This window comes from Rhipicephalus microplus, chromosome X, assembly GCF_043290135.1.
Source record: "Rhipicephalus microplus isolate Deutch F79 chromosome X, USDA_Rmic, whole genome shotgun sequence".
Lineage (NCBI taxonomy): Eukaryota > Metazoa > Arthropoda > Arachnida > Ixodida > Ixodidae > Rhipicephalus > Rhipicephalus microplus.
The window spans coordinates 305,173,365-305,197,017 of NC_134710.1; the positions used below are offsets into that span (position 1 = coordinate 305,173,365).

A 23,653-nucleotide genomic window follows, 5' to 3' on the forward strand; every position below is an offset into this window, starting at 1 on the left:
ACCCGTTTCCTTGAAACTCTTACTCTACAAAGTATTGGTACGTAGCAGATTAGAATATGCAGCATCTGTTTGGAACCCTGGTCATGACTCGCTTATCTATGAATTAGAACGAGTGCAGAATCGGGCAGCGCGCTTCATCCTTTCAAATACCATCGCACCTCGAGCGTCACATCAATGAAAACTACACTAGCATTACCCCTACTGTCTCTTCGCAGGAAAGTGTCTCGGCTATGTATATTCCATAAAATTTATTTCACCAATCCGTTACTCAGAAGCAGATTATTGGCCCAACCAACTTACGTTTCCACTCGCATTGATCATCGCCATAAAGTAGGACTTCCTTTAGCGCACACCAAGTGTTTTCATAATTCATTTGTGCCAAAAACATCTGTATGCTGGAATCATCTTCCTTGTGATATTGTTGGTATAAAAGATGCTGCTTTATTTAAAATTGCCGTCACTAATTTTATTTGTACGTAGCTTCAGTTAAACCCCGTAGCAAGCGACGATTGCAATTTTTCTGTTGTTGTATTTTGCTCTGTATGCTGTACATGTATGTATGTACCCACTCCCCTCTGTAATGCCCTCGGGCCTTGAGGGTAACTGAATAAATAAATAAATAAATCGGGGTGTAGGCGCAGCTACACATCCCTCGTCATCGGTGATATTTTTTTCAATGGCAAGCTTGAGGCGCTTCAGTCGGTTCTGACGCTTCATTCGCAGCAGCCGGAGAGAAGTAATATTCGGTTGCACTGATCTTCATTCATCACGATCATAAAATTATGAATGCTGTCATGGTTCCAAATATGGCCATGGTTCCTAATATTGCCGTCTGCAAGTTGTGAGTGGCTTTAAGGTAGTTTTGCTTTGGAAGTGTACGAGCATTTTTATTTTCACTGATGATGTTTCATAGCATCGCACTACGTGTTAAATTATCTAGACAATGCTATGTAAATAAGTTGCCAACTTCTCGGCATTTAAGCCTGCAGATAAACATTTACATCAATGGCAAATGTTATTTTACATGACTATTTAGACGCGGAACGCAAGATTGCACAACATTCGTTTGGACTGTAATTCGCTGTGAATGACATCACACGCGCCCTGTGACAGGGATACCATATCTTGGACTATATTGTGGTCCCTGCGAGCTCGGATAAATCAGACAGCAACTGTAGACGTTTTCGCCACAGGCAGGTATGGTTGGGAACCCCAGTGTTTTTGGCAATTTGTTCATACAATAATTTCTCTACTAGACGTTTTACAATTTTGGTTTTCTTGTGTGTTGGACTCATAACCTTGCATTAGCAACTATCATCAAGATCTGACCACTGGATCAAAAGATGATGCAATAAAAAGCACAGAATATTGAACAAAGTTGCCCATATTTTGAAGGGTGTTTTTGAGTGGACAATAAACATGAAGGTAACTTTAGAACGTAGTAACAAAAATTAGGATTCATCAGAATGTAACTATATAACATTATTAGGTTCTCTTTGATATTTATAAACAGAAAAATGTTGAGAAAAATGTTCGAGAAAGTTTGTTTTATGGTAATATTTTGGTCCAGAAGACCAGTTTCTCCCCTCAACCCCTTCTGGGGCCACAGTTTGGGAGATTAGCTTTTACTGTCAACTGTCTGACACGTAGCAACTTTTCAGCATGTAAGACAGTCCGTGTAGGCCCCAGATGGAAATATAAGCTCATAAAGAAAGCCAACTTTTTGAAAAAAATATAGAGTGAAATGAACATCCAGAAGATAAAGTACACCTTAGGGACAACGGTGCTTTTTTTATTGTTATAATATGACTAGTGTATTTCACCTTTTGTACCTGTTTGCTATGTGCCATAAAGTACCCATTTTTTGTTTATGCACTGAGATTGTTGCATGTTGTTATGAATAGGTTTTTCATTATGTTGCTGCTCTCTACACAGAAATGCCATTAACTGTACTGATTTTGTATATACACCCACTGCAGTAATGTCACTGTGGTGTTTAAGGAACTATGTAAATAAATAAATAAAAACGAACTCACTTGATCCTAATGTTGTTGCCAGCTCGGTGCACATCAGCACTCCAGACGGCAAGCTTGTCGAACTTGGCACGCACCTGCAAGACTGCGCCATTTACATTGTCGCTGATCTCCTCGTCGAAGCCCTCTCCTATCAGGCACAGCAACTGGTAAAAGATATAAAGCACAAGCATTTCAGCAGTATGGTAACTAAAAATACAAACTTGGCCAACTTGACAGATGTCATAAAACTTACAGGGTTTCATGAACAATGCTACAAAACTAACAAAACGTATTGCGTCATGATATGGCTGCAGGCTTTAGGAATAAAAAGCAAGTAGTAGAGGTGTGCAAATCCAGATTTTTTTCTAATAGGAATCAAATTCCTACCTTGTGGCCTCTAGATCAACAAAAATAGTCGTAAAAATTTTGCAATGATTTGCTATATGAAACTTTCAAGTCGCAAACTGCGTCAGAATACCCTAGATTTTCTAAGGGCTCGTTTTTCTTTGTTGTACAATAAATAAAGGGAACTTACAAAATAACGCCAAATGAAGTATAGAGGACGTTATTTCTAATAATTATGCTGTACATGGTAAGAAAGTAAAGTGGGCGAAAACATAACTTGCCACGGGGGATCGAACCTAAATCCTTCAAATAACACATTCCCCAACAAACTCGTCAATTTGTGAAGACAGTCACAATGATCACCTTTTGACAGCGCTGCGTGCAACGCAGATTCCCCACTTCAAAACACGATTTCCCCGCCTCTCTCCTGTGCAAATTCTATCCTCCTTTTATGCGGAGTGACGTGAACTTGGCTACGGGCAGGCTTATGTACCACCTACTTTGTGAATTGGTTTCTTTCACTATGTAATGGTGCGTTGGCTCTGCAGGAATGCGTCTTTGGCCACACATTTGCTTCGGTTCTTCAGCACACTCCTAGGGGGACCCGTACGCCGTTCTGACAGAAGCAATACATGGAAAATGCCTTGTAAAGTACCGATGACATAAGGTTGCATACCGATGACGTAAGTACAGACGTCGTGCTGATGGCCAATAAGGCATAGTCATGGAAGTGGATTATGCCTACCCATTGTTACTGCCGAGAATGGTGGTAAGGTTACGTCACAATTCGAAACCACCGAAAACAGTGTATCGAACCCGTGGTGAGGCCTAAGACGGCAAAGCGTGTGAAAAATCAACCTCCGAAGATCCGTTGTCGTCACTGTGGTCTCAGATTTTCCACCAGTGCCTAATCTCACTTCTCGAGAACGAACACACGATTACACACAATAAAAAAAAGTTGAATGGCGGGTGCCACTTTATGCAGGGGCAGTGGAACAACGCAATATCACTAGGAAAAGTGCTCTCCAGAAACACAAACTCTCAAACGCAGCACCACATTTCTGTAAGGCAGTATCTATTGTCACTTTAACGGGGTGCAGTTCAGAGACTCTTGCAGCAATTGCAGAGTACTGCTGCAAACGCAAAAGTAGTTTTAATTTTCTCTCTCTCTTTAATTTTTTTTTGTTTTTGGCTTGAAGAGGAGAAGAAGGGCACCTACGCGGATGTTTCGATGGCGCTGGCTTTCATGCCTGGTCACGACTTTATGCCTGATCTTCATGCGTGCCGTGTGCACCACCACCGCTTCGTGCTTCTCAGAGGGGTAACCACATAAGATGCATAGATGCACGCCAAGACTACCCCTGAGAAACGGTTAAAGTGAGGTACAATTTATGGAAAAGTACACCTTCAGATAGGCCTAATGATGCACACGTAATGTTGGTGCATGATAAGGTTAAAATAAACGGTGATACATACGGCTGGGATGTCAAACGAGAAGAATGATACCTGTATCAAAATCGTGCAGTAAAGTCTCCATTCCAACACTGCATAATGAAACTATCCATGACTTTGCGACAGCATAGGTATGAATGAACAAATTGATGTTCTGCATGGATTTCGCCAAGGCCTTCGATAAGGTACCTCACGACAGATTACTGTATAAGCTTCGCTGTGCTGGACTCGGTCAACTTTTACATATATTGATTAAAGCGTACCAAAATGACAGGAAGCAATTCGTGAAACGTGTAGGTGATGTTATTGAATTTGTGCACTTACTTGATTTACATTTATGTGATTTACCTAAAGATTAATGCGATTGTTATCTGTTGCATTGCGAATCAGCAAGTGTGTTTTTTTGTTTGGAACGCAGAGCTTTAACGGGTTTGTATTTATGTATACTTGGTTTTTTATTGTGAGATGTATAGCTATGAGCCCAATTTATTTGTACAGTGTGTCGCATCTTTCCTGTAATGAACCTCAATGGAAGGTTTACAGTATTTCTAAATAAATAAAAACATAAATCCTCGAGATAAAATGGGCACATTCAGGGATATTAAGGGCACAACTCCTAGATTATTAGCGGCTAAAATTCGTAACGGTTGGTAGTATGAAAATTTTGTGATGTCGAGAGAATCCTTTTGAAGAGACAGTTTAAAAGATGTTATCGAAGAGTTGGTAGCAGTGATTTGTTCTTTAGTGATTCGTAGTGTTGTTGATCTCCAAACTTTTTGCCCTTTTCAGTTAAAGAAATCTAAAATTGAAAGTGACAAGCAATAAAAGCACACTGGAGGCAGGACTGCATGTTTTTATCGGTTCTTTTCCAGGCGTGCACAAATTTAGACCTCGGAAGAGATTGCCGATTTGATGGTGGAGAGCACCTAAAGGTCAATCAGCTTTGTCATTGGCATGACTCCCATTGTTAATGAACAACTATTTCTGACCTTCTGCAATGCTCTTGAAACTTCTAACACAACTAGAGTGCAGATAGAATTATCCTATATACGCAAATAGTTTCAAACATGATGCTGTTTTAACGCCAATGCACGGGAAAGTTGGTGTCTACATTGAAGAAAGCAACTCGAAATACAGTCTACGCTGATTATAACAAGCCCGCCATACAACAATTTCTTTTTTCAGAATAAAGAACTAGAACTAGACAGATTTCAACACAATATAAATGCTTATTTTAGTCAGTTACCGTACAACATCAGCATTCTATTTAATGACCGTTGTGATCTGGCGGTGCCATGCCCCCTACTAGGCCTGTATGGTTGCCTATGTGGATCGCAATGCCAGGCATTGTACTTTTTATGTAACAATTTTCATGATGATCGTCTTTAGCTTCTGATGTAAGAAGAGAGCGAACTGAACCCTCATCCTACTAACAAAAACTTTGCAATGTTCATTGAAACTCTAGCCAGTGATTTTTTTCAGTCTTGAACAAGGTTACAATGCTGTACTGGTGGAGCTGACTCTTATTTGTGTCGAAGATTCAAACGTATGGTTAGCAACCTCTCCGCTAGAGTCTATGCACTGGGAAAGGGTGGCTCAAACTCTCGTCATATACATTGACATCTCTAAAGCCTTCGATTCTGTCACGCATCAACAACTAATAAACAAACTCTGCTGTTGGAACCTGGATCTTTTAGCTTTGTCGTGGATGCGATCAGGGCCGTAACTAGACGGGGGTATACGGGGTTCTGACGCCCCCTGAAATATTTATTGTTTTAGTTTTTTGAGTGATCTCAAGTATTTACGTGGCTCCACATCAACTACCAGTTGCCAAAGTTAGCCGTTCTACACAAAAACACTTCTCGGAAGTTATTCTTGGGTACCGCCCTGAATCCGATGCTATACCTAGCACATTCTTCTCAGCTCACTGACATTGCCGGTCTTCATACCACTGCAGTGCCTGTTAAATCGCTTGCCCGTCAGTGGTCAGTGCTCAGCCAATTACTCTTCCTTATGTATGTGAACGATCTTGCATCAGGAATTTCATCGTCCAACCAAATATTTGCAGACGCTTGCATCTTTTATAGCTGAATAAACTAACACTGACGATGACCTACCTAAACTGGCGTTCCTAAACTGGCGTTCCTAAACTGGCGTTCAAATGACCTCCCTAAACTGGCGTTCAATATAGTTGATGCAGACGAACGTTTTCATAAGCTGTCGATTTAGCGATGCTGAAGTGGAGTTAGAAGCCTTGACGATTCCAGAGATCTGCTCCGTAACGACTCCACCACTAGAGCACCATATCTTGCAGACGATCCTCGAAAAAGAGTACCATGTGGCTGACGCATGTCAATCAAATACGTGGCAAGAAGGCGACATCACCATGCTGATAGGATCTGACGCCTAATCGAAGGCGACCACCGGCAGGATTGACCACATCCACGAGACGCTAACAGCGATTGAAACAACGTTTGGATTGATGGTACAAAGACCTTTATCATTGGACATCCAGTACCCGTCTAGCGCACTGTTCATATTGAGCCGATATTCTTCTCGACCAGACATAGACGTATCGTCGATGTGGTGTCTTTACGCCATCGGAATCGATGAAAGCTATTCACAACCATTGGAGATCGACGTGCACCACTCCGCATTTGAGCACTCTATAACGAAGCAAGGTAGAAGTTATCAGGGGCTGCTCAAGGTGGAATATTCAGAACTACCAGCCGAAGACAGTAATCACCTTCTAAGGTTTTTGTGACTGGAACGACGGCCAACTAAGGAAGAGCCCATGCCACCGATTAAAACTTGGAGAATGACCAGAGTACCGTTTGGATGTGCATCACGCCCGTTTCTTTTGGCGGCAGCAATTCGTCATAACCTGTTATTTTGTCAGCAGAACCATCCAGAAACCGTAGCCTTATTGGAGCACGTGTCCTACGTAGATGATTTTATCATCGGGCTACCCTGCACGCAAATGGCAATGACGCTATTTGATGAAACGAAACAAATAATCTACGACGCAAGCACATGGAAATTGGCTAGTGAGCCTCGCATTGCGACGAGTTGAAAGAAAGCTTCTTGCGTGACAGCTGCGCCATAGGAAATGAAGCTGGAGACACTCTAATGATGAAGGTTTTAGGTGTTCTCTGGGAACGTTCGGACGATCAGCTTATCCTGGGCACCGACGCGCAGCTATGTTTGCCGCTGGAAAGCCGGCTACCAAACGTACAGGACTGGATACCTTGGTCAGAGTATACGACCTACTGGGTTACCTCACTCAACCATTCCAGAATCTATGGAAGAAAAGTCTTGCATGGGATGCTTGTATGCCTAAAGGTGAACAGGCCAAATGTAATAGTTGGTGTTCTGAGCTGTCCGACTCATCTGTCACTATTCCACGATATATATTCTTACGAGACAAAAATAAGCGCTTTTTATTTGAGGTACACAATCTTCAGAAGCCAGTCCTAAAGCTTACGGTGCTTGCATTTACGTACGAGTGAACTCGCAGCCCGAAACGTGCTTCACGTGACTCTCGATTATCAAGGGCTGACTTGCTTCTTTGAAAATGGTATCGCTTCCACGCCTGGAGCTCCTCGCATGCACCATAGTGGTGCGGCTGATACGCTATGTGCAGAAGGTCCCTCTTTTTCCAACAGGCCACTGTTGCCTTCTTGACGGACTCGCTTGTGGCACTAAATTTGAAGAAAAGATCAGTGACCAAGTTGGAACCTTTTGTAGCGCACCATGTCACTGAAATTCGTCAGCATACCAGACCTTCCCAATGGTTTAACTGTAGCAGCGAAAAAAATGTCGCCCGTGTCATCACTCGAGGACTATAACAACAACTACAACAACAACAACAATAACAACAACTATACAACAATCAATCTGGTTTAAATGAAGAATTGTACATTCTGCCACCTCCTCAGCGCTCAGCAAGGTTGAATATTTCAAAAACTGTAAGACCATATGCTCCTAAAGATAACACATTCAAGTACTCGTTTTTTTGTAAGAACCATTGAAGACTGGAATTCACTGCCTTCCGACTGCGTGCACGCTTCGACTTCTTTTAGTTTTGACCTCTGTGTTAGGAACCTTATCTAACCCTCTTCTGCTAGGATGGTGAAAAAGTGTCTGCAGTATTCCTTAAATAAATAAATAAATAAATAAATAAATAAATAAATAAATAAATAAATAAATAAAATAAATAACCTTCGGATCTTACCAAATCGTCTAAGTGGTGGCATGGCTCAAGCTGACTGCGTGACAGAACAAGGTCTTACGAAGGTATAGACGTCAGCGAATATTACGACAAAATACTGTTCACCGAACCGCAGACCCCAAAGAATGATCGAGGATTTTCCGCAGAAATTGCATCCGTTTGTTCATTCGCCAATAATGTTCACCACGATGTCATGCCCCTGGAAACCTACAGCTCTTTTGCAAGACTGCTAAGAGTAACTGTATGGATCCACCGCTTCAGCCGCCGTGCAAGATGCTTCCCATCAGCGTCTGGTCCTGTGACAGCAGAAGAATTATTTCAAGCTGAGCATTATTGGTTGCAGATAATGCAGGAAGACTCGTTCTCAATCGAGATCCAAGCGCTGCAGAAAGGTCTGCCATTACCTTCAACATCCCCTGCACTTCGTTTGTGCCCCTTTATGGATAAGGACGGCCTACTTCGCGCCGGTGGGTGACTGCAAGCGCTGCACGCTGGACAGGACATTCGTCACCACATCTTATTATCAAGTGACCATAAGCTCACCCGATTGCTTGTTTCCGCCGCACATATGCGTACTATCGACCGTGGTTCTGAAGCAATCCTCACTGAGCTTCGAGAGCGTTCCTTGGTATTGAGAAGGCGTAAAGGTGTGAAGAGGTTCATTTTTCAACGTAGATTGTGCCAACGCTGGAAAACAACAGTCGAGATAGCACCCATAGCTCAACTTACTCGCGAAACAATTACGGAAACCAGCCCCTTCACGGTCGTTGGGCTTGATTACTGCGGGCCGCTATACGGGGAGTAAGAGCGGTCCAAGAAGGACTTGCATATTTTTGTTTTCGTGCGCCGTCACACGCGCCCTTCGCCTTGAGGTAACGTCAGACATGACTCCCGGCACAACTTCGCTCGCGGTGAGTCGTTTCGCCGCACGCCGCGGTGTACCCTCCTCTGACAACGCCCAGACAATTCGGTGTTGGGCTAGATGGTTTGCATCTGCACTAAGTGCTCTTCATGAGTACACTGAAGAGATCAGGATACAATGGAAGTTTATCACAGAACGCGCTTTGTGGTGAGGTGAATGGTGGGGGCACTTCATTCGTACCAAAAAAAACTGCGCTCAAGTCACTCCGACGCAGTAGTCTCAACGTGGAAGGCCTCAAAACGATGCTGTGTGAGGTTAAAGCTGCGATCAACAGCAGACCCCTCACCTGTCTTGGAAGTGAACCCAACGAGCTACAGCCCTTGACTCCATCGCATTTCTGGCTGTGTAAACACAGCACATAATTACAACAACAGTGCCCATCAGAGCCTCACGTATTCGTTGATCTGAAACGAAAGGCTCGTCATCACCAGCGTCTAAAAGTGGAATTTTGGAAGAGATGGGAACGAGCGTACCTGCTATTGCTGTGGTTGGTACACAATCGCTCGACATGCCCGACAACAAAGCTCCAGGTTGGTGATGTAGTGCTCTTGCAAGAAGACACGGCACCAGCGACGTCATGAAAATAGGCAGAGTGCTTGAGCTATTGCCAAGGAGAGATAACATTGTACGCACTCGCTCCATCCGTCTCGCCAATGGTTTTGTTGTGAATTACATCGTGTAAAAGATTTACTTGCTCGAAGCCTCCAATTCACCTTTTCCCGCCTCGGATGATGTTGAAAAAATGAACCGGAACGGAGCAACTAGAACGCGCGGCACCGGGAAGGAAGAAGAGAAAGCTGAGGACAGAGAGCTTGCGAGGGACGACAAAAGAGATAGTTTGCCATGACCGCATAATTTCTAAGTCGCGTTTTCTCTTACGGTTTGAGAGCCAGTCATTTGGTAACAACGTCAAACGCTTTAGTAAAATGCTGTCTTCTGCTGTAGCAACTATAGCTCGCTTAAAATGTCTTCTTCCAGTTAACATTAACGTTTTGCTTTGCAATGCCCTAGTATTTTCGATTACACATTATTGCGACATTGTTTGATGCATGACTACCAAGAAAAGTCTAACAAAATTGCACTTGCTCCAAAAAAGAGCTGTGCACTCCATTGCCAATGTTCCACACTCATTTAACTACGAAGAATCTCCTCGTGAATTTGAGATTCTATCTGTATTCTTATACAATTACCGCTTAATTTTAGCCTAATGGTCATACTTAAAGTTCAATCATTCCATTAAACGTTCGCTGGCTGAGTTCAATTAAAAACAACCATTAAAACACACTGTGCAACTGTAATCAAGAAATAAGACTAATTTGTTCGTCACGCCACAGGGATTACTAACGTTGCACAGGATATCTATCTTTCTTTTCTTATCCTCGTGTTGAAATTGCGGTAAACACGTTACGAAAGAGCGTATACATATGCGTATGTAGACCTAATTATATATATTTGTTTATTGAGTACAAAATTTAAATCCATGAAATCCGCATTTTCGTTCATATTTCGTTCGTACATATTTTTGTGTGATTTTTAAAATATGTATTGATGCCTATACATTTTTGTTTTGGTAATGCAACTGTATTTTTTATCGCACATTACACTGTTTTCAGTGTGCTGCACTTAATCTTCCTCGGCAATGTGCTGCTGTCATATATAAAATGAGGCAGGGCCTCTGTCAAGCTTCAGTAGCTCTTAGTGTTGTCCCCTCTCTTCTCGAGTGTGAAAATAAAACTGATTGATTGATTGATTGATTGATAGCTGCAAGTTAAGGCTAGGAAATTTACATTTTCCGCAAAGCGTTCATGGTGACGTTGGTGGCTAAAGCAACGAGTTTTTTACTTAAGTTCCATCGTCTCACCGATAGGTATCCGCTGCAGTCAGTGAACATATAGGCGAACAGCGTCGTAACTTTATCTGGTCGATAGGATCTCACAAGCGCAGGGTGGGTGCCTAGAATATTTCAACTATTTTCTCGGATCTATCGTGAGGGTCTGTGCACTTTGACTGATAAGCAAGCTGCAGGTGGCCAACGTGGCCGGTGATTCTCGCGGAAATAAACACTCCTGAAAAAAAACTTGAGGCTGGCTGGGCATTTCCGCGCAGTGTGGCACAATTTCATCAAACTTTGCAGTTTTGGCACATTCGCGACAAATGAAAATTGTATCAAATTGGTGAAATTGGTGCAGCTCTTGCCCCCATCTGCTTGGAAAGCTTGCTAGCGATAGCTAGGGTCAGGAAGAGAGGATGGCAGACTATTTTCTTTGAGAACTGTCAGTTTTGAAGCAATAAAAGTACAGTTTTTGTGCATTTCGTCTAATTCAAAGTTCCACCATTTCGAAACTTTTTGTGATTCCAGTGAACTTCCCATTAATGGTAGTTGACCTTACCCTAGTTTTCTGCCATTAAAAAAGACCTCTTGAACTACGTGCGAAAAGTTAGGTTCTCCGATATCACTGTGTTGTGAGACACGGTTCCTCTCAGCATTGTCGAAAGGAGCTTCAAAACAAAAAGGGGGCGTTCAAACGTACCTAATGGCACTGAGAATGACGAGCTTTGGGAGAACGGTGACACAGCGGTCGCGACGATTCCCTATCGGACATCTCAATCAGGAATTCTGACTACATCGTGTGTGAAAAAATTTCGCTGGTTTACCTCTGGACCAACCTTGTGAAAAAAAAACAAGTACACTTTATTTGTGCTCCCATTTCTTTTCAGTATTTTATTTATATACTGCCTGTGTTGGGACTACAGTCGTTGACAGATTTTTTGGACTCCAAAAATTCGAACTTTCGGATTTCACAAATGCACTGTCAATGTTCCCATGCAGTAATGCACTTTCGCGACTTATTTTATGAACGAATTAATATTCAAAACATTGAATTTCTAGACTAAATAGTTTCTTTTGAGCTATGCCTCTCAACTTTCGAAACCGCCTTGCTGGATCTTTTGTTGGCTTGGTTGAGTTGGGCTTGCAGTAGCTAGTTGTGCGGCCTACAAAATTGGAAGCGCGTGCTAGCTTTCAATTCCAGAGGCCATGCCTGATCTTCTTTGCACGCACTATCTTTTGACTTTGGAAACCATGTCTTATCTCCCTTGGCTAAGAAAAATGGCAGAGTTTCTTTTTCAGTCAACCTTATCACCAATACTACAATGGTAGGTTTTTTTATTTTCTGTGAGTTTCTTTTTTTCAGCCGTCATTGCGCACGTAGATTTAGTCGTGTTAGTAATCTGCCAAGTGTTTTTTTTAGCCGCCGTGCGACACATATGCTTGGTCTGTACGCAGACCTGTACGCAGACCTAAACGCAGACCTGTACGCAGAGACTGCGTACAGACCTTTCAGGGGCGTCAGGGGGGCGGCCTTGTTAAACGTAATTCAAGGGCTTCCCAGGCGAGGTGGTCTAGTGGCTAAGGTACTCGGCTGTTGACTCGCAGGTCGCGGGATCGAATCCCGGCTGCGGCGGCTGCATTTCCGATGGAGGCGGGAATGTTGTAGACCTGTGTGCTCAGATTTGGGTGCAGGTTAAAAAAAACCCAGGTGGTCGAAATTTCCGGAGCCCTCCACAACGGCGCCTCTCATAATCATATTGTGGTTTGGGGATGTTAAACATCATAAATCAATCAATTCAAGGGCTAACACTTTTAGAGTCAATGCACGGACTCATAGATGTGCTTCCTAAAGCGGGTCTCTTGGGGCAGCATTGGTTGTGGTGAAACGCATTCCATCAATCTCATTGTCTCAAGAGTTGTGAAAACTGTGCAGCGTCAAAATGACGTTGCGCAAAAAAAGAAAGATGGTAAAGATGCAACGCAATGCTCGCCACCTCCAGCCATTCAGGGGAGGCCGAATTGTACATGTCCACGAATTGGAGTACACTGTGAGAATAGTTGTCCTGGAACACGTGGGTTTCTTCACGGCCACGAGAGTGCTATTTTGATGGTCGCTGAAGCCTAAGATAATGTACAGTGTCTGTGCCGGTAAAAAAATTTAAGACCATCTTGTTAAATAACACCAAACAGGTGAGACGTTGCATGCATGGTTTTGCGACTGGTATCAAGTTTTGTTTGCTTGGTTCCGTAGAGCCACTAACTTTGCCGCCCACAATGGTCAGCGGCACCGATACTAACACGCTTGCTAACAATGTTACCATAGCCCAAAAATAACCAAAATTGCTCGTCCCGATGAACAGCAGAAAACATTGCATTATTTGTGATTTTTTTATTCAGGCTTGACCGTTTTTTTTGACTGTTTGATTTTTTTAGGCTATTTCACGGTCTTCGCCAACTCCGCAAGATGGGTCGGCGACTGAATATACTATTGCCAATCAGTTTAAATGATTTTGTGAAATCTGCGTAATTTGTGCAACCCCTTTTCAGTGCTCCTAAATCACAAAAAATGTGCACAAGTTATACCAGTAAATACAGTAATTCTAAAGCAGTGCCATAGAGCCAACATGCACATCGAAATTTGCACATAAAAGAACAGTAACTTCTTTAAATGATTTATACTGAAATATACAATTTATCGAATACCAGTTCTTACGGATTATATGCAGGCTAGACTGTATTATATTCACAACCTATGAAGTAGTAGTGGGTACACTTGCAACATCAAACCTCTTTCTACTTTTTGTGAAGAGATAACTTACTATTTCGAGCCAGTAGTGTCCAGTGTCAATAGTCCTCTGGCTTTTGTGCAAGCTGAAAAGCTAATGGCCTTCGTGTTTGTTCCGGCTGTCTTCCCACATGAGCTTGATACCGTACTGTAATAGAAATATCAGTCTGTAAAAAGGAACTAGCCAGCCACCCATATAAGGTACAAGTCCACCAACCTCAGCAACCATTCACATATGCTTTGGCAGTAAGGGGGGGGGGGGGGGAAGGGTGCAGCTGCCGAAATTGAACTTGAAGATTTTTGGAGCAGCAAAATATTACTTTTGGAGCACTGCAATTAGAATTTGAAGCAGGTTGCGGGAAAAATAAATGTTTAATCATGAAAGAGACAATTTGGAGCATAACGAAAAAGAAGGCTTACATTTGGAAGGAATAAATATATTTGCAAAACAATCGACCACCTAAATGCTGCAATATGAACATGGGTGCTGCTATTTCAAAGAAAGTAGAATTCTGAAAGCAAACAACGAAGTCCGCATCAGCATTCCCCGTCTCTGTCGAAACCCTTGACCAACTCTGCAAATTCACACGTGGATCTGTCAAGCTAGAGTCCTTTATCTTCAGGAGATTAGTAAATCCAAGGAGCAGGTGTGGCGACAAAAGAAAAAAACTGCCGAACAGGTGTGTCTGTTTTTCTTTTTTAGGGCAGCCAAAACGTCATTCGCTTCACTGCCCCAAATGATTGCCACTAACTTTTTTAGATGTCAGTGATCATGCGAGCACCTAATTATGTGGTGCATAAGCACATCAATAATTGAACAAAATGTGCTGTGTCCCGTGACTGGCGCCAATAGCCCCTTCCAAGTCAGAACACACTTTTCTGCGAAGGATGGGTGTACAGTGGCGAAGGTCGCAAAGCAGCGTTCTGCATGATTTTGAACAAGGTCAGCCAATCGTCAAACCGCTACACCTCCCACCCCGCCCCCCTGAATCCCACCTCAACCTTTCTTATTTTCTTTCCTTGTTTAGGGCACAACTTCTTGGCTCGCTTACAAAGAACATTTAACCAGATAAAGTAACAACGTGCACGCGCGTTGGCCCGGCGATGGCGCTGGATCGCCGAGACGACCCGAATTCAAGCTTAAAAATTTCTCATGTGCCATTGCTATGGGAACCAACATGGTGGCTGGCAATGATGGCATTGGCAGCACGTTGGCCTTGTTCACGCGCGACAACACGGCATACGTTCCTGGCACGCCATAACCGCGTTTGCTGACTAGCAAATTCATATTTCTCGCGAAGTGTTCGTAGCTACAGCTCCCCTTTTTTATTCCGCATGAAGTTCCGCCGTCCCACCGATAAGTAATCACCGTGGTCACCAGCCTCACTTCATCTTATACTCTATCCGGTCGATCGCATCTCACAAGTGTTCTCACTTAATGAGCGCATAAATACACCGTGGCTTAATTTATTATTATGTGAGGTTTAACGTTGAAAACCACCATATGATTATGAGAGATGATGTAGTGGAAGGCTCCGGTAATTTCGACTACAAGGGGTTTTTAAATGTTCACCCAGAGCTGAGCACACGGGCCTACAGCATTTTCTCCTCCACCAAAAATTCAGCCGCTGCAACCGCGATTCGGTCCTGTGACCTGCTGCTCACCAGCCAATCACCTAGCAACTAGACCACCCCAGCGGGGCCTTACACCGTGGCTTAAGCTTAGGGTCGGCGTGCTTGCTTTGATAGACGACGTAAAATACAGGGGGCCAATGTAGCCTCCATTCCTCTTAGATATTAGCGCACCAGAGATAATTTTATGGCTGTCGGACATTTTCGCTCAGAGCGGTGTAATTTCGGCAAATCTCATCGGTTTGGTGCAGTTGTCTTTAACAGTAGGGAATTATATCACTTTGGTAGAATTGCGCAGTGGTTGCACAACTAGGCATGTCATGGTACGAGTTCCAACCAAACCCCTCCACTGAGCCTTCTGAGATCATGATGCATCGCTCGAGAAATACTTTAGCATGGCGGGAAACTGAATTTTCCCGGGAGTTTTGTTTGGGTATTATGGTGCCTCGAAATAAACTGCATGTATTTTTAATACTGCTGCCTTAAAGAATACTTTTGAATTCGATATCGAGGAAGCAGTTTCTCAGTGACATGTATTAACAGCGTTAGGTCAAGGGAAGGCAGTAATTCACAACGTTAAAACAGCATATCCATTATATATTCATGGTACACGCAAATAATGAGTTAATTAACAACCAGTTACTCCGACAGTGACTTCCAATTTAGGCTGTATGTGGGACGCACATTAGCAAACGCAGTAGAATAATGTTGACTCATTTGGATAACGTCCATTGCAAGGGGGCTAGCTTGCTGATGTTCAGAGACGATCACTTTAAAAGCATATAAAATTTTTATAAATATTTGCTTGCTCCAGTGTGCGGGGAGGGTTAGAGGGACACTAAGAAATATTGATTTGGTTCATATTGACGTACTCTAATTCCACATGTGTTGCAATCGTAAATTCACTATAAGAGGAGAAATTCAAGGTGTAAGTTTCATACCCGGTCGTGAACCTTCTCATGCAGCCCTAAGGAAGCCAAAGTGCTCTCCAGGGGGGCCTTCTGGGCGGGAAGAGCTTTCCAGCCAGCCCCAGCACATCGCACCCCCAAGTGATGTGTGAACCTCACACCTAACCACACTAGCTCTAAGATTGGCCACAAAGGTCAGAACCTAAGCACGTGCTGCGGAGGAGACCATTTGGGACCCTAAACAAACAAACCCCTGAACGGCTGCTATGTCTCAAACTGACACAAAACGTTGTCACTGTGAGATATCGAAACTGAGGCTTTGTCTTCAAACTCAAACATTGCTTGCTCGTCACTCGCTTCAGGTGCAGTTGCAAGAAGGCACGCGTTTCTCACGGTGCAGTCACACCCATGCATGCGTGACACCACCACCATAGAAGAAACTCGCGACACCGGATGCACCCCTGTCAGATTTAACAAGAGAAGCTAAAGCAAAGCGGTTTGAAATTGGCTGAAAAGAACACCTTCAGATGTTATTCACATGTAAAACCTTCAGCAATGGGCAATTATTACTGCCTACACTCAGATTTCCAAGCTGACACTGTAATTTATTATATGACACGCAAGGGTTCATGTAACTACAAAAATTGGAAACTGATGCATCCTCATGAGTGACGGGGATTTCCCTCAAGTGGGTCAGTCAAGTACGCTTTCTCAACACATGCAGGTAGGTTTGGACAAAGTCAGTTATATCACTATGCTGCTAGAGAACACTCAAGCATGGCCCCATATGCTATGTGGCTACCCCCTACCTACCCTCAAAAGGCACACAATATGGCAAACAACTTTTTATTTGCCGGGATGTCCAGAATATACCACAAGACAAGGAAACTATAATGCAACATAAGGAACTGGTGTGTTTACCTTGAAAAGTGAATAGTCACATCCAAGACGAACTTTACTTGCAACCTCCAAGTGGTTAAAGAGGGCCCAGAAATCCTGCACAGTGTCAAAGGAGGCGACTTCATATTCGTTATCCACCCAGCGGCGTTTTTTCTCGTTCTTGAAGTACCACTTGCTCCATCGATGTTGAAGCAGGTGCTTTATCGCATGAAGTGGAAGATGTGGAAGAGGGACTTTTTTAGCAGGGCGAGAATTGCCAGCATTACTCTGCAGAAAATAGGGTTAAACACAGGGTGTGCTTTCATTCCCGAATTACACAGGATTCTAGGCACTTATATTAGTATTTCAATGAACACTACCATGAAACAATGAGCTTAGAACGATTCGCTCGTAGTACTGCAGTAAGCTCTTTTGCTTTTATGGTTCATCATTTGGATAAAAGAAAAGCTCTGATGTAGCAAGATTAACATACTGCATGTAAACTCCACTGCTATATTGCATCAATAATCAGAGTGCGTCAACCCAAATAATTTATTTTTAATGTTTTCGGGCTCATGAAGTGTCTTCTCAAAGCAAGAATGATTGTTTTGATAAAATGGAAAGGTAATTTGCAAAAATACAACTGAGATTACTTTTCTTCGGTGCCAGTTTACACTTTTATTGCCACGTGTCACGTATTCGATATCCAGAAAAACGCCAACCCAGCAAGCAACAAAACGTGTTTTGCCTTCGATGCCGATTGCCACGTACTCGTAAAATACGTTCCTTTCAGCACGAGACATTTACGCCATCTCATACAAAGTATTCTGGGATAAACCCAAATGATCTCAAGCTAATCACGGAGACTAGAAGCACTTGAAGCAGCTCTCACTTCTTCGTTTCTTTCTCACTTGAGTGACCAAAGGTGTATGTTTTATGAATTTTTTAATAGTGTGCACACATCCAAGAAGATGCACACATGTCACTTTCTGAAAAACGTTTATTTCACAATGATCGCTTTTGTGGTATGTCGTAAATTCATGACATTCGGCAATTGAGGCTGTAAGGGGTGAATGCCGGTATGACAACTTCGTGTTTTTCCTATAATAGTGGACCCTATATTTAGCGAAGCCCTATTTTTCAATGAATTCTGTGGACCGACGTCCACTCAATTCATGCAAAAATAGGCCTTCGCACGTGGTTGCCACTTGAAGATAATAGTAGCAATAGCTGTCTGTATATCGATGCTGATCCTCATGCACATGCACAAGTTTTCCTTCAGCAAGCAGTGAGGATGAAAGTAAAGATGCGGTACGTGAACCGAGTTCCTCTCTAGCACATGCAATGGGATGAAAAAAAATGTCAAGAAAGAACAGCAAGGAATACCACCCTGAAAAGCCAATCTTTCTTAATGACGCTATCTTAAGTCTCAGAGAATATTTCAAAACTTTTTTTCGTGAAACTGTCATTGGTTGAGCAGAGCTTTATTGTTGAGCAGAGCAATCTTTTTGCAAAGCAAAAAAATGATCTTAACAAAGAACTGACTCTGCCTCATGATGGGCTAGATGAATATTTTGGCGCTGTCACATTATTGGCACATTTTCAACACCCACAAAGTATGTTACTTCAGGCGGCGAAGTCGAGAGTTCCTCCATGGTCCCCGACACGATGTCATGTGATCACTATGAAAAAAAAAACTAGTCAAATTCGCGTTCAAGCAAGTGACAATCGACGATCAAAAACCTCTTTTTAAGGCTTGGCTCTGAACACATCTGTGTATTGAGCCACCTACTGGCTTAAGTGCCTGTTGTTTTAGATCTGCAACATACCTAGATGCATGCATTTAAGTTGCATTTTGGACAATTAATTTGCAGAATTAAGTAAACTGTGATATTTGTTGTTGAAAAGGGAAAAAATTGTTGTTTCATGATTCAAGCATCAAACGGTTAATGTAAAAAACACTAGATATTCATATTACTTTAAAGCTTGCAAGGTCCCAAGTATACTCGGTGGGTTATGAAGGTAAGCAAAATGAAGGACTCCAGATAAATTTCCACTTCTTGAGCACAAACTTGTTCCAAAGCCTTTTTTCAAAAGGTACTGACACAAATATTCATGGCCGAGATAGCCTGTGGGATCGATTCGAATGAGCATTCGTATATCCTCTGCAAAATATCAACAACGAATATAGCTTTGAAGGTATTTATATTGATTTTGAAGTTTGCGTGGGCACTTGACTTAATGGTGCCATTGACATCCTGGAAAGGGATCCTTTAAAAACCTCTTAGTTTTCCCACGTCCCCTCACCACACTCAATACAATCAAGTTATGATGACGTCATTTCTGCCCTTTTTCCGTCACCGGGTTTGTTCCCGCTACAGTATTGTTACCGTAGTCTCTACTTCTCAGCGGTTGGTTACGAGTTTGTGGCTGTGGTGAACCCTTTGAAGGTTCTGTTTATGGAGATACTGCAGTCCCATTTCCTATTCAGAAGTAATTCTTTATGCTGAGCGTGCGGGAATGTGTCAGACTTCTGTGCGCTGACATGGTCGAGAGCTGCACACAATATGTGGCAATAGTTTCACCCGTCGGCTTCTAATTTTTGGAGCTCTCTCACAAGAAAACCTACCAGTAATTAGGGGCCTGTAATTATTTATCTGTCACATGCTGCAAAAGATGTGTCGTCTTATGACTAACAGGCCCCAAACGACTCAATGTAGCAGAAAAACGCTAGGCCAAAGTTTTTGCGTCAGTATGCCTTTAGCCACACCGCAGGCTTGATATTCCATTCGAGCTGCAATTCATTTTCATCATGGTATAACACAGCGCGAGGCTCTGACACATTCTGAGGTAAACTGGACACAAATGTTTAGAGGTTAACGAATATGACGAAAAATCAGCAAGACATTCCCTAACTCTGAGACACAACCTCTTAATTTCACAGCAGCGCACGCACCAAAAGAACGCGCCCGACATCTGCAACGCGCGTTGTATGTTCATTCCGTTATGATATTTTGTCGCGAAATGCACCACGGACGACCCCAAATTCTCACGGAGAAGGCACAACTACAGGGGCTAATTTCTCCACTCAATTTGGCTGCAGTCTGGACAGAATCATCAGAAAGTGTAGAAAGTGTGGGAAGAAACGCCAAACAGAACCTTTGGTGCAGGCTTGTGTGCATCAGCATTTAGGGAGGAAATGCCACTGACTTAGAAGCGACTATAGCTAATGTGGCGCTGACTGGTTTCATAGGAAGATCATTGGTCATGAGTCATGACACATTGTCGCACAAGCTTTGTAGAGATCGCAAGCAGCGTATAGTTTGGATACGTGCAGCTCAGCCATCCTGCGAAACCTGGACACCTCTACAAATTGACCTCACTGGCTAGCTGACAACACAGTTTGTTGCTTTAATTATTGCATTCAGCAAAAAAAAAAAACAGCCAATGAATGGTATGCAGGCAAACCAGTCTCGCTTTCGAATATTTCATGCACTCCATCGTGACGAAGTCAACCAATTTTGATTCATTGAACCTGTAAATGGCTTGCGGTAGCATGGACGTATGAGTAGCCGTCGTATGCACAGAGCTATAAAACTGCTGATAAACTTACACAGGCAGTGCCTCTCGCACAAAGAAACTGCACAGTGATCACCACCAGACTCCATAGCTACACACAAAATTACGAACTACGATGGCATAATTCAGGTTTATTACCAGCCTTTCTGTCTCACCAAAGCTGATAAAACAATGCATTTCACATCCTACATAATAGCCACTTCTACCATTGGTCACTGGTAGAAGGACCACGACATAATTGCATACTGTGTTGCGACGTCACTGTGCGCGCTTCAAAGACGTGTGGCCGGCCAGCTGTCAAATAGGAGAGTCACGACATCACGGCTTTGAACTCGCATGGGCCGAGTGGCCTGATACACGCTTGCAAACACGTAGAAAATAAGACCACCCACTCAATACTTCAATAAGCGACGACTTCTACTCGGTGAAATTGTACACTGAGAATCAATTTCCAGCATTTTTGCGAACTTTTCATATTTTGGTTCAGTATTAGGTAGATGAACAGCACAGTGTGCAGCTCCTCGAATAGTAATGAAATATACACCTGCGCGTACGCACCCTATTACGCTGCGCTTCAGCAACTCGTAGCTCGATCAGCGATTGCGCACAGTTGGTATGAGTACCGTCCCGCTGGTGTCTGCCTAGCTTCCTCAAGGCACGCTTTTTGCTTTCTGAGCTTCCGTCGGAACTTTATTTGTAAGCGACTCGAATCAGTCGGCAGCGTAGAAACACTTTTGCTGCATGTGGAAGATGTACTACCGTGATAGCCGTCGCAGGCTAACACAAAGCGAAAGGTACGGAAGATAACTGCGTCAAAGATGACTCGCGCTGCTAGCAAGGTCAGTGTTTTTGACTGTCATGGACATTTTAACCACAGCCTTTGGAGGCCATTTATTATATGAGTCCTTGCCGAAACGTTCTCTTTCAGCGCTACTAAATGACATGCCACATTACTTTCTCTGACAGCTCAAAGAAAGCGTCACCCCGCCGCCCTGCCTAACTTGTCAAACAGAGAGCACAGTGCCAGCGACGCAGGTGACACCACGCGGCTTTCCTCCGAACCTGGCACATGGTGAAAAGTCTACAACGCAGTTCGGTCTGCCGTAGTCATAAGCGCTGATTACATTTTCATTCAAACATCTATGCGTCTCTTCAACACGAGAAATGGTGGTCTGCAGCAAAACTAGACGCCTTGTCAAGCTTTGCTGCCTGCCTTCCTCCATGGCTGCCTGAGAAGTGCACCTCATCACCGTCTCGTCCGTCATTTTGACCCACTTTCATGACACCTATATTCGCTGTAATGATGAAAGTGCGTTTGTGGTGCACCGAGTGCTTGGCGTCAAGGGCCGAGAGGTCGTACGTTCGATTCTCGGCGGTGGATTTACTTCTTGGTTTTTTTCTCGTTCGTCAATGTCAATCGTATCACCTCATATCCGAGACTAAAATTCGTTACTGGAGCCCGGGTGGACCCCCACACGGAACACTTTCGTGTAGAAAAAATGCGGGCGGTGACAGCACCCTGAAATTTTCACATTACTGTGACGCCTGGCACACGATTCACAGTGAGTCCACATAGTGGCCAACACTTCAGCGGAGCGCTTTGAATTAGTTGAAAACATGGTGAGTCGCGACATCATGGTGCTCTTGGCCACATTGATGCAACAAGACCCGCCAACATAATCCTAGGGTACAAAGAAAGAAAGTGGACGAAAGGTACTGTAACGTGACTTTTAACAGTAACAGAAGAAAAGCCTGCACTTGCATATAAACATGTTCAGATGTTTCAAAATTATGCAGAGATTGTTTCGCTTTAATGTACCAACAATGTCCAAAAATCGATGCCTCAAGGAAGGTGTTTGAAGTTATAATATAAGGTTGAATATCGATGAAGCAAACTAATGCCTATGATATCTTGGCTTACTAGGCCTGAAGCTTTGGCTGGTACAGCAAACTTACGGCTGACAATTGCACAGCATCAATGCGGTTATGCAAAACAGTTTTTCAAAACAATCTCTTTATATTAACCTGAATAATTTGTTAAAAGAATGAAGTCCCCACTAAGCCTGATTGCATCTGAAAAAACCTGGACGGCATCCTGCTGCGGTACAAATTCTTATGAAACATGCATTTTCGAAAATTGCCACCTTATCCAAAAAGCCCTTTCACTTAATGATTGGTCACTCAGCCACGCAAACAGACAGCAAAGCACAGATTCTTAATTCGTCTACATGCTACATAGCATATAACTATGTTAGACGCGCAGCCATGACTGGCAACGCCCGTGGTCAGCGCCGGCTTCAGCTAGAAACACGCAAACTACGCATAATTTCAAAGAGGCGACTGTCGTGGGGCGAGACTCCGACACGTCAAGAAGCATCATGCGACGGCAAAGCGCGTCCACAAGGCGCTCTCGGTGATGCTCGTGATGCGACACTTTCCCGGGTCATGTCGCCGCGCGCGGGCACCCACTGGGCCGCATACTACGGTTTGTAGAACACGAAAAAAGGGGGCGCCTCAACGATCTACAGGAGTGTCAGAAGCGTATGTTACTTAACTAAAAGCTCATAACACCGAAACGGGGACGCAATCAAGAAGGAAATACTACCTCACAGTGCGTAAGCCTATCCACGAAATCCGGTGCAGTAACGCAACATAGCTGGGAGCACTAGCCGACAGTCTCCAATGTCAAACAAAAGATAAATGGTCGAAAATATGAACCTGTATCCACCGGTAACCTTTGTGAGATTCACAAGCACAAAACGTGGTAAAAATAGCATTGACATACCTTCGAAATGTCGTCCTCCGCCGCCGCCGTGGTTGAAAATTATCCGACGGGGTCCCCTATTCCGAGTGTGCCACGACCGAATGAGCACGAGAGTGGCATGCGCAGCATGCGCATCATGCGGTGACGTTCGGTGGCGTACTGTTGCCTACTAGTGCTACTATCAGAGTTTCTCACAATGGTCTTGGGACCACTATGTGGCACGGCGTGGCGACACCAGAAGTATTTCGAAACAACTGCTAATTCCATATACACGGCCGACGCAGTGGCTGGCCTAGTGACGGAACAGACT

General features: G+C 43.5%; 1 pseudogene; it reads right to left on the minus strand.

Annotated features, from left to right (window-relative positions):
• Positions 1 to 2,032: 2,032 nt before the first annotated feature.
• Positions 2,033 to 18,655, minus strand: LOC119162126 (eukaryotic translation initiation factor 4E-like; annotated as a pseudogene).
• Between the last annotated feature and the right edge of the window lie 4,998 nt (positions 18,656 to 23,653).